This window comes from Rattus norvegicus, chromosome 4, assembly GCF_036323735.1.
Source record: "Rattus norvegicus strain BN/NHsdMcwi chromosome 4, GRCr8, whole genome shotgun sequence".
NCBI lineage: Eukaryota > Metazoa > Chordata > Mammalia > Rodentia > Muridae > Rattus > Rattus norvegicus.
Window position 1 is genome coordinate 141,706,073 of NC_086022.1, and position 12,527 is coordinate 141,718,599.

Sequence of the window (12,527 nt, forward strand, 5' to 3'; positions counted from 1 at the left end):
GTAGATATTATCCCTTGAGGCTAACTAAACCTTTATACCTTGAGTTGCTTTTGTGAGTGTTTTTCATCACAGCAACAGGAGAAGAAACAAATACACTACGTAAGGACAATGGGATGGCACAATAAATGTGTTGGGAAGAGGCCAGTGGTACTAAATCAAGATGGAAAGAAGAGTGAGAACAAGCTGGCTCTACACTCTTAAGGTCCCTTCTAACAACACTATAGTGAAAAGCCATTGCAGGAAATGGGGCCGGTTTACATAGAAGCAGCAAAGAAAAAAAGTAACATGCTCATTTTGGCTATGACTGCTTTCAAGCCAGCACTGAGAAAACACAAAGGAAAGGTGAAAACTCAAAGTAGGACAGAGAAGGACCCCACAGAGAAAATACATAGCGGGGTGAATGAAGAGTGAGCAGGGTACCCCTCGATGATACATTTTACCTCTTCACAGTAAGAAGAGTCTTGAATAAATACATATTAAAGCAGCCTCCTTGAGCTATAGATTAAGAATTTTCATTTGTTTCATACATTAAAACAAAAATTCAGTCTTGGTAAGAATATGGATGCCTTATCCCAACAGCATTGGGAGGGTGTTAAACAAATAATTCTATTTTAACCAAGCTGGGCTCAGAGCCCAGAATACAGGCACAGTCAAACAAATAAGGGATCCTGAGACGGAGAAAGGAGAGGGGGAAGAAAGATCTAGAAGTACAGCAGAATCAGGGAAAGGGACAGCTGGGGTGGGTGAAAGGACCTAGCCCTGGCTTTGTGACCTGGCACATGCTTTGTTAAAATCACCCTATGGTGATGGCTCGGCCCTTCCTAGGCTTGACAAGAGCCTCTGAATCAGTGGCAGTGGGAGGAGAGAGCTTATTCAAGGGATGACCAACTAATCAGTCAATGGTGGCTATGCTTGATTCTCTTTTGTTGCTGTCATAAGACAGTATGATGAAAAGAAAATTCCAGAAGGAAGGGTTTATTTGGCTTATGCTTCCACGTCCTAATCCAACATAGAAGGAAGTCTAGGCAGGGACTGAAGAATAACTGAGGCCGACACTGTGAGAGAATTGCTCTGCTTCCTGTCTCATTCATTAACTTGCTCAGTTCCCATTCTTTCTTATTGTTTTTTTTATTCTTTAATCATTTTTACAGTCCAGACCTTATCCCCCCTCAGCGCACTCTTTGACTGTTCCATATCCCACACTTATACATCCCAGGCCTAACTTTCTAGTAACTGCCCACAGTGGATTGGGCCCTACTCCATCAATTAGCAATCAAGACAATAGCAATAGGACTATGTGATTTGGTCAGCCCCTCCTCATATGGGACTTGAATGTTAATTGTCCTTGAGGTCAAGGAGAAAGTAGATAATAGTCTTCCCTCTTCTTGCTCTTCCTGCTCCAGATTCTTAGGCTCAGGCAGTATCGTCATGAGAGGAAGGAATAAGAAGGAATCAAAACCTCATCACCTGTTCATCCGGCGACCTTTTCTTTCTCATTGTCCTTTCCTGTCCTGAAACTTTTCAGTAGACATTGAAGGCAAATCTTATTCTTTACGTTTTGACCCTAGTGCTTCTCATGGGTGTGTCAGTGTGGGTAGGGTGGCTGCAATCTGACACCATCATTTAGGGGCTGTGACACAGTGTGGAAACCTTGTTCCTTCTGAAGTGGCTTGGGAAAAGGGGCATCTACAGGATGTGATGTTCCTAAGGCCCCATACTGTTTAAAGACACAGTTTCTAATTACAAACTCTTGATTGGCAGGAGACCCTTAGTGACCCTCTCTTTGGGGGACTTTGTAATGACAGTTGCTGGGCAGTAGAAGGCATATCGGCATCCCTGCATTTGCTACTTAAGTGACAACCAGCCACCCTCTCAGTTCTAAATTCAGCACCTTTGGCAATATCATCACCAATAAATGTCATGTTTCTAATACAATTTTCCCTGTAGAAATCAAACTTTTCTTCTTCCTTGGATTCTTCACACTTGGACAGAACTCCTACAAATAGTCAACTCTTTTTCACGACATTCAGATGAAGATCTAAGTCAGTTAAACAGCTAGAAAAAGAACAAACCACGGCTGATGAGTTACTATGGAAACCAAATCCCAACTGGAGTCCACTTCCACTCTCTGTTGGATTGGAAAGGCCTCATCTGTACTTCAGCATCAAAAAGAGAAAGACCAGGATACAGTCAACTGTCAATCAACTTCAAGAAACATGCATTTACACAGAGAAATCAGTAAGTCACAATGAGCAATCCTTTCAATGGATGGTTCTTTTACCTAAACTGCAGTACTCTCTTATTTCATGGATAAGCTGATTATTTGCTTAATGATACTCAAGATTATAAGAAATTTATTAGGAAATTTTTGCATTTTTATTAGAGTTGCTCTAATAAATTTCCTTTTAGAGTTCCTCTCGACTGACATGTACAAACTCTAATAGTCATTCCTTTACAAACTTCCGGGATGCATTGTCAAAATGGCTTAGGGAATAAGGGCAGCTGCCTCCAAAGCTGTCAGTCTGAGTTCAGCCGTCGAGACTCACATGGGTGAAGAAGCCAACTGGCTCTGCAGCTTGTTCTCTGACATCCACAAGCACTTCATGTCATAAATGTGCAATTGTGTGTGGACACATGTACACACACACACACACACACACACACACACACACGCATGCACGCACACACACACACGCAAGTATGTAAGTGAAAATTTAAAAATATTCAAGAGACATTTTCCAGGGCAACTTATTACAATATCACCACCCACTTAAGTACCAAACATCTAAGCTTCCTCTCCTCACCCGCAAAACCTCCTCTCCTTGTTCACCGTGGCAGTCATTCTGACATCAAGGCCATCTGGTTTTCTTCCCTATTGACATTCTGTCAGCACTCATGAAATTTGAGTTCTAGTCTTGTCTCTTATTCGTCATGTTATCTGAGGCGCACTAGGTCATCTGCCCAGACTTCATTTACCTTATTTCCTCCTGTAGTTAGGTCTATTCGGGGGTCCTTTATATGATGTTTAGCCTCTTAGCTCAGAAAACCTACGTAATCTGTATGTTTGAATTTTAGGTTGTGGGTATAGAAAAGACTCTATTAATCATTCCTGGCACATGTGATTCTTTTGAGTTTATTTCCATTTAAAGAGTCTACAAATTATACTTCAGATGGTCAGGGTATATAACATAATGTTTCTTCTATTTTATGCAGTTCACTAACGTTTTAAGAATTCAAGACATTTTATAACAACTGTATACTGGTCATAGATTATCCAAAAATCAAACAATCCAAACAGCAATAACAACTACAACACCCCCCACACACATATTCTGTGGCCTCTCTTCACAGCTGCTGCCTCCTGGGTTGACCCCTGATTCTCTAATCTCAGAGCTCAGAGTGACCAGATAACCACCCTCCAATCACCTTTTGGACTTCTCCACCACCTGCTGTTAAAAGCTAACTAAATAGATCAATATGTGCCAAACTAGAAGATACCAGAGGGAACATCTCATTAGTGTTGGGTGGCCATAGGCTGCAAAGGTCAGGAAGAGATGAGTATCATAAGAGTAATGGTAAAAGTCAGAGTCGCACAGCAGGGATTAGACAATGAGTAAGGATTCAGAACTTCATTGGATTGGAGTGTGTGGCAAAAATTATGAACCTGTTAGGGTGACAAATGACTGCATTCATTTTTTTTACTGTTTATATCACTCTGGTAGGTGGCCATAAAGTTTAAAAGAAAGAGAATTAAGTTAACTCAGAGTGAATGTTTGATTACACATTCCAATCCTTTTAGATCTACCCTGCTATGATACAATAAGAGACAGTAACACTAGATGAACAATGAGGATGACTGTGATTTCTAATGTATCTGCCAATGCTACCATACTGGTTTCTGTATTTTGCTGACATTTTACTAAGATATTCATGAACCATTTCACTTCATCTTTATGGCAATGCTGAAGCTGTCACCATTATCTCCAGCTTACAGATGGCCGAGCTCTAAAAGGGTACGTATGTGGCTTGCTCAAGGACATTACTTGACAATTCAGACAGCCACATAGAAATGTAATGCCAACCCCTTAAGTTTCCTTGTATCTGACTATAATGGTTAGGTACCATAGGTCACCTTCACATGTTACCACTAAACAGCAGAATTTGTTCTTATGTAGATCCAGTGACTAAAATCCCAAAACAGGATGTCGTGAGGACCATGCCTCTACCACTGAGAGTCCTAGGAAAGCATCTGTCCTTGCTTCTTCCCCGATTTTGTTTGTTCACGGCATCTCTGGGATGCTCTAACTCATGGGAGCATCACTCATATTCCTGTTACCATAATTTTTGCATTTTTTCACATCTGAAACACTGTGTGTCCTTTCCTCATGAACATATAACCTGCTAGATTTAGACCCTACCGTAATTCAGAACAATATCACTGAATATACGTTAATCACATCTGCAAAATCCTTTTTTTCTAATTGAGATCAAACATTCTGAGGCCCAGGATAGGCATAACTTTTGAGTAAGTCGCTCTCCAATCCACTTTCACACACTGTAGATAGCTACATATATTGTATTCACACACTCTTAATTACAATGGACCAGTAATAATTAACTGTTAAAGGGTTATCTGTAATCACTATGTGTCATTCCAAATTGTATTAATCGGAAATGGGTAATAGAACAAAGAATTCTGTAGCCTTGGAGTTTCCCTACTGTAGTTGTACTGTGAAGGTCGACCTCTGTTTACTATCTAATTTGACTCACTAGGATATAGCTTATTGGCCCATATGGGTATAGTCACTGTGATTTGCACTTCAACTTCAAAGTCTTGAGAAAAGCTTCAAGGCCAAGATTATAAGGTTAATGCAGAATTTGATTTACTGCAAGGAGAGATTTCCATCTTTAATACAAAAAATAAAGGCACATTTGTGTCTAAGAAGGAAAAGGAAAGATAGGGCTAGGCAGTTTTAGCATTTGATTCAGATCAAAACTAGATAAATCCAATAAATTTGAGAGCCGGTTACCTCCAGCCCTTCAGTACTAAACCTGAAGCAAAATAACTGTGCTTATTTTGGACGTGGAAGGAGGGCAACTGGCTCCCAAAGAGAGATGAAGAAAAGAAAATAAATTTTTGCAGCCTGGCATTCAATAAAAAATAGCCACTGCTTTCCCTACCTCTTCCTGATGCCCTCATGTCTCTCAAAGTCCACCTTCGACCCTCAGAGATCATACATCTTCGCACCGATAGTCTGGAGACTTGATGTATTGTTAAATAGGTAAGCAGAATCCTGACCCTTAGCCCATGTCCTGTCTGCCCCTTCAGACCCAGCAGAGACAGTAATGACCTCTCGTGACAAGAGCTTCTGGTTTGGCTGGAACTACTTTTAGTGAAATGCTGAGCAATGACCTGGCATCACAAACTCCTGTTACAAGCTGCCTGTCGTCTGTATCCTCATTTTACAGATGATGAAACGAAGGCCCTGCAACGATCTCATCGAGAAAGCAAAATCGCTCTGAAGAGGCTTTTAAGGCAGTCTGACATACATAATCAATATCCATGAATATTTTAGTAAAGTTAATGCCCAACCCAAATAATTTCATGTTTTTTAACCTTAAATTTTAATGGAAACAATGGACAGCTGTGGAACAATAAAACACTTAAGTATCTCCTTTATTCAAGACTTATGTGGAAAGAAGTGGCCTGGCTGGAAGGATGGCTCAGCAGTTAGGAGTACTTCCTGTTCTTCCAGAAAACCTGGGCTCAGTTTCCCAGCATTACTATCAGGAAGTTCATAGCTTTCTGCAACTCCAGTTCTACTGGATCAGATGCTGTTCTTTGGTCTCTGAGATCACTGCATTCTGGTTGTGCATATGCATACACAGTTATATACACACAAATAAATTAATACATTTTTATATGGGTGTTGGAAGGGAAATATGTGGTGATGCCAGAAAAACTAGAGGTCCTGAAGGAGTCACAGTTAATTCCTGAATTTACATGTCAACCAGATTTTTGTGGTCAGATGTCCATCTTTACATACACCATAATGCCCAGAGAGGTACAGTACATATTTGTTGGATTAATAAAATGCTGTCACCAATATTGAAAGGAAGAGCCAGTGTAATTGATTCTATTATTTATCACATCCTTTTTGCATATAGATTTTAGAACGTTACAGTCCAGCATGTGTGTGTCTGTGCATATGTATTCTTCAAAAGCCTAGTGTGCTAGGGTGCTGAAATGAGAGCTAAGTAAGGATTGGCTAGGAAGGAGATATGAGACAGAGATGTAAGTGCTCAGAGATACATTGTTAGATAGGAAGATATAGAGCAATTCAGGAAAACCTAGATGCATTAACAAGGCCAAAGGATGTGTACCATAGAGTTCGTTTAAAAACAATGGAGTGGTAAACTTTAAGTATAGGGTGCTCCAAATGGAAGACAAAGAATGGGGTGATGACTTCCCCAGTAAAGAGCTCTTTCCATGCAAGAGAATCTGAGATTTGATCACCAAAAGCAATGTTAAAAAAATCTGGGTCTGGAGAAATGGCTCAGTGCTTAAGAACAATTGTTGTTCTTGCAAAGAACCTAGCTTTGAGTTCCAGCACCCATGTGGTGGCTCACAACCATCTATAAATCCACTTCTAGGGGCTCCAACAACCTTATCCTTTTCTGACCCTTGCAAGTACCAGCCATGATGCTGCTGCACAAATATATGTGCAGGCAAAACTTCCTTGCCCACATAAATAAGATAAACAAAAGTAAAACAAAATCCAATCAGGTACGGTGGTATATGTTTGTTATCCCGGTCCAAGGGAGGCAGAAAAATGCAGCTTCCTGGGGCTAGCTAGCCTAGCCCCTTATAAAAAATTCCAGGGGCATGCGCGAGGGAGAGGGAGAGAGAAAGGGAGGGGGAGGGGGAGGGAGAGGGAGAGGGAGAGGGAGAGGGGGAGGGAGAGGGAGAGGGAGAGGGCTGATCTCAAATCAAAATGGAAAATTCAAGGTAGATAGTGACTAACGGATATCTAAAGGACACACACACACATGCACAGGCACAGGCATGCACACACACACACACACACACACACACACACACACACACACACACACACCACACACACACACAGAGGCTGGGCAAAAGACAAAGCATGGAACTCAGATTCTCCTGCATTCTGGTTTAGAGCCATGAGCACTCTCTAAACACGAATGATTCCTTGGCCACCCATGAGAGGATATTTGAAAAAGTCTAAGTCTGGCCCATACAAAGCATTGGTCCTTTCCAAAGGTCTTTCACTCTCATTTGGTCATTATGTTTTCAGTGGTGTATACATTTAAGTTGAAAATGGAAGACATTATTGACCTTTAGTTTGCTTTTATAAATCAATAAATTAACTGCCAATGTGCCTTAAGTGTTTATGCAAGTGACAGATTGTGAAGACACTAGAGAGCCTGCCCTCAGGAAGTCACCTTCCGTGACATGTAGTGAAGTACCAGGAGGTATAAAGCAACTGAATTTTCTAAGCCATAACTTTGATTCTATTATGGTCTTCTAATTTCTAATTTAGATATACAGCCCTCAAAATTTAAAAGAAAACAATTAACTATAAAACAAGTAAACAAGGGAGAAATAATTTTTTCTAGTGCTAACCGTTTTACCCAAAGCCCAGATACTCTCTGAGAGATTTTTAGCAATATTACAGTAAATGTAACTGAGGTAATTCTTAGATTATGTGATAACCAATGATAACCAAGTTAGGAAACAAAGCAAAAAGTGTCACTTTAATATTCGCTTGTTTTTACTAATAAAACACTAAACTCAAATATTAATGCAGTGACAAGTAGACATGGTCTCTGATGTCCCAGATTCTTGTTTTGTTTGGAGACGCTATCTTACACAGCCCGGGTTAGCATTGGACTCACGGGTCTCCTGCCTCTACCTCCTGAATGCTGGAATAGCTGGCCATATGCCACACACCTTTTTAAAAAGCTTTGTCTAACAGTCATTTACCCCTCATTATTTGCTAAGCTAATCTAAGTAAGCTGGGTTTTCATCAGTCAGTTTACAAGCCTTATTTATATCATAGGCTTTTATATTTAAAGCTAGCAGGGAATTGAACCCAGGGCCTTAGGGATCAAACCTAGGGTTTTGTGTTTAATAGACAAGCAATACACCACTGAGCTTCATATCTAGCTCCAATTTATTTATTATTTGGTGTTTTAATTTTTTTAAATAGTCTGAGTATATAGTCCTGACTTGCCTGGACATTGCTATGTAGCCCAGAATAACCTTGCCTTGACTACAGGGATATCAAGACTCTCTTGCTCCTCAGACATCCCATGTGCTAGAAATAAAAGAAACAAGCCACCATGCCCATATTTAGATTTTTTGCTCGGGCAGGAGGAGACATTGAAATGTGAAGTAGCTACCCTTTGAAAGATGACACTCTTCAGACTCAGAAAAACATATAACCATGGGCTCACACTATTTTTATAAATAAAAGTGGAAATAAATTAAATATGCTGGCTAGTAAAAGTCATCAGATGGGAAAACTGTTGTTTAGAAGCACCTAGAAGAAGTAATTGCAGGATTATTTACAGAACATCACGTGATGCCATCTTCTGGCTTCATGTCATAACACCATGATTGAAGGCTTCAGAGGCACAGTCAAATTTAGATCTCCCACTTAGAGACCGTAGCAAACACAGTCTTCTGTCACAGAATTGCAGCTTATTTGAAAGTCACCCAGTTCCAACAAAATGGCAGTGGAGAAATACAATACAAGTTTTACTTTGCTTCTGAAGCTCTACATGCTTTCCCTGGATCAACCCTTTATAAATAAATGGTATTTGATACAAAACTACCTTTTCCTTCTGTAATTTCTGTGCATGCACATGGATCCAAGTGTATATGCATGGACAGGTTGTATAAGTGCACATGTGCAGGTGTGTGTGTGTGTGTGTGTGTGTGTGTGCTTGAGTATTTCTTATATACATTTCAAGTGTTATTCCCTTTCCCGGTTTCCAGACAAACATCACCCTCCCCCCTCACCTTCCTTATGGGTGTTCCCCTCCCAACCCTCCCCCCATTGCCACCCTCCCCCCATAGTCTAGTTCACTGGGGGTTCAGTCTTAGCAGGACCCAGGGCTTCCCCTTCCACTGGTGCTCTTACTAGGATATTCATTGCTACCTATGGGGTCAGAGTCCAGGGTCAGTCCATGTATAGTCTTTAGGTAGTGGCTTAGTCCCTGGAAGCTCTGGTTGCTTGGCATTGTTGTACATATGGGGTCTCGAGCACCTTCAAGCTCTTCCAGTTCTTTCTCTGATTCCTTCAACGGGGGACCTATTCTCAGTTCAGTGGTTTGCTGCTGGCATTCGCCTCTGTATTTGCTGTATTCTGGCTGTGTCTCTCAGTAGCGATCTACATCCGGCTCCTGTCGGTCTGCACTTCTTTGCTTCATCCATCTTGTCTAATTGGGTGGCTGTGTATGTATGGGCCACATGTGGGGCAGGCTCTGAATGGGTGTTCCTTCAGTCTCTGTTTTAATCTTTGCCTCTCCCTTCCCTGCCAAGGGTATTCTTTTTCCTCATTTAAAGAAGGAGTGAAGCATTCACATTTTGATCATCCGTCTTGAGTTTCGTTTGCTCTAGGGATCTAGGGTAATTCAAGCATTTGGGCTAATAGCCACTTATCAATGGGTGCATACCATGTATGTCTTTCTGTGATTGGGTTAGCTCACTCAGGATGATATTTTCCAGTTCCAAACATTTGCCTACGAATTTCATAAACTCGTTGTTTTTGATAGCTGAGTAATATTCCATTGTGTAGATGTACCACATTTTCTGTATCCATTCCTCTGTTGAAGGGCATCTGGGTTCTTTCCAGTTTCTGGCTATTATAAATAAGGCTGCGATGAACATAGTGGAGCACGTGTCTCTTTTATATGTTGAGGCATCTTTTGGGTATATGCCCAAGAGAGGTATAGCTGGATCCTCAGGCAGTTCAATGTCCAATTTTCTGAGGAACCTCCAGACTGATTTCCAGAATGGTTTTACCAGTCTGCAATCCCACCAACAATGGAGGAGTGTTCCTCTATCTCCACATCCTCGCCAGCATCTGCTGTCACCTGAGTTTTTGATCTTAGCTATTCTCACTGGTGTGAGGTGAAATCTCAGGGTTGTTTTGATTTGCATTTCCCTTATGACTAAAGATGTTGAACATTTCTTTAGGTGTTTCTCAGCCATTCGGCATTCCTCAGCTGTGAATTCTTTGTTTAGCTCTGAACCCCATTTTTTAATAGGGTTATTTGATTCCCTGCGGTCTAACTTCTTGAGTTCTTTGTATATTTTGGATATAAGGCCTCTATCTGTTGTAGGATTGGTAAAGATCTTTTCCCAATCTGTTGGTTGCCGTTTTGTCCTAACCACAGTGTCCTTTGCCTTACAGAAGCTTTGCAGTTTTATGAGATCCCATTTGTCGATTCTTGATCTTAGAGCATAAGCCATTGGTGTTTTGTTCACGAAATTTTTTCCAGTGCCCATGTGTTCCAGATGCTTCCCTAGTTTTTCTTCTATTAGTTTGAGTGTGTCTGGTTTGATGTGGAGGTCCTTGATCCACTTGGACTTAAGCTTTGTACAGGGTGATAAGCATGGATCGATCTGCATTCTTCTACATGTTGCCCTCCAGTTGAACCAGCACCATTTGCTGAAAATGCTATCTTTTTTCCATTGGATGGTTTTGGCTCCTTTGTCAAAAATCAAGTGACCTTAGGTGTGTGGGTTCATTTCTGGGTCTTCAATTCTGTTCCATTGGTCTATCTGTCTGTCTCTGTACCAATACCATGCAGTTTTTATCACTATTGCTCTGTAATACTGCTTGAGTTCAGGGATAGTGATTCCCCCTGAGGTCCTTTTATTGATAGCTTTAGCTATCCTGGGTTTTTTGTTATTCCAGATGAATTTGCAAATTGTTCTGTCTAACTCTTTGAAGAATTGGATTGGTATTTTGATGGGGATTGCATTGAATCTGTAGATCGCTTTTGGTAAAATGGCCATTTTTACTATATTAATCCTGCCAATCCATGAGCATGGGAGATCTTTCCATCTTCTGAGGTCTTCTTCAATTTCTTTCCTCAGTGTCTTGAAGTTCTTATTGTACAGATCTTTTACTTGCTTGGTTAAAGTCACACCGAGGTACTTTATATTATTTGGGTCTATTATGAAGGGTGTCGTTTCCCTAATTTCTTTCTCGGCTTGTTTCTCTTTTGTATAGAGGAAGGCAACTGATTTATTTGAGTTAATTTTATACCCAGCCACTTTGCTGAAGTTGTTTATAAGCTTTAGTAGTTCTCTGGTGGAACTTTTGGGATCACTTAAATATACTATCATGTCATCTGCAAATAGTGATATTTTGACTTCTTCTTTTCCGATCTGTATCCCCTTGATCTCCTTTTGTTGTCTGATTGCTCTGGCTAGAACTTCAAGAACTATATTGAATAAGTAGGGAGAGAGTGGGCAGCCTTGTCTAGTCCCTGATTTTAGTGGGATTGCTTCAAGTTTCTCTCCATTTAATTTAATGTTAGCAACTGGTTTGCTGTATATGGCTTTTACTATGTTTAGGTATGGGCCTTGAATTCCTATTCTTTCCAGGACTTTTATCATGAAGGGGTGTTGAATTTTGTCAAATGCTTTCTCAGCATCTAAGGAAATGATCATGTGGTTCTGTTCTTTCAGTTTGTTTATATGATGGATCACGTTGATGGTTTTCCGTATATTTAACCATCCCTGCATGCCTGGGATGAAGCCTACTTGATCATGGTGGATGATTGTTTGGATGTGCTCTTGGATTCGGTTTGCCAGAATTTTATTGAGTATTTTTGCGTCGATATTCATAAGGGAAACTGGTCGGAAGTTCTCTTTCTTTGTTGTGTCTTTGTGTGGTTTAGGTATAAGAGTAATTGTGGCTTCGTAGAAGGAATTCGGTAGTGCTCCATCTGTTTCAATTTTGTGGAATAGTTTGGATAATATTTGTATGAGGTCTTCTATGAAGGTTTGATAGAATTCTGCACTAAACCCGTCTGGACCTGGGCTCTTTTTGGTTGGGAGACCTTTAATGACTGCTTCTATTTCCTTAGGAGTTATGGTTTATCTATCTTGTTGATTTTCTCAAAGAACCAACTTTTGGTTCTGTTGATTCTTTCTATGGTCCTTTTTGTTTCTACTTGGTTGATTTCAGCTCTGAGTTTGATTATTTCCTGCCTTCTACTCCTCCTGGGTGTATTTGCTTCTTTTTGTTCTAGAGCTTTTAGGTGCGCTGTCAAGCTGCTGACATATGCTCTTTCCTGTTTCTTTCTGCAGGCACTCAGCGCTATGAGTTTTCCTCTTAGCACAGCTTTCATTGTGTCCCATAAGTTTGGGTATGTTGTACCTTCACTTTCATTAAATTCTAAAAAGTGTTTAATTTCTTTCTTTATTTCTTCCTTGACCAGGTTATCATTGAGTAGAGCATTGTTCAATTCCCACG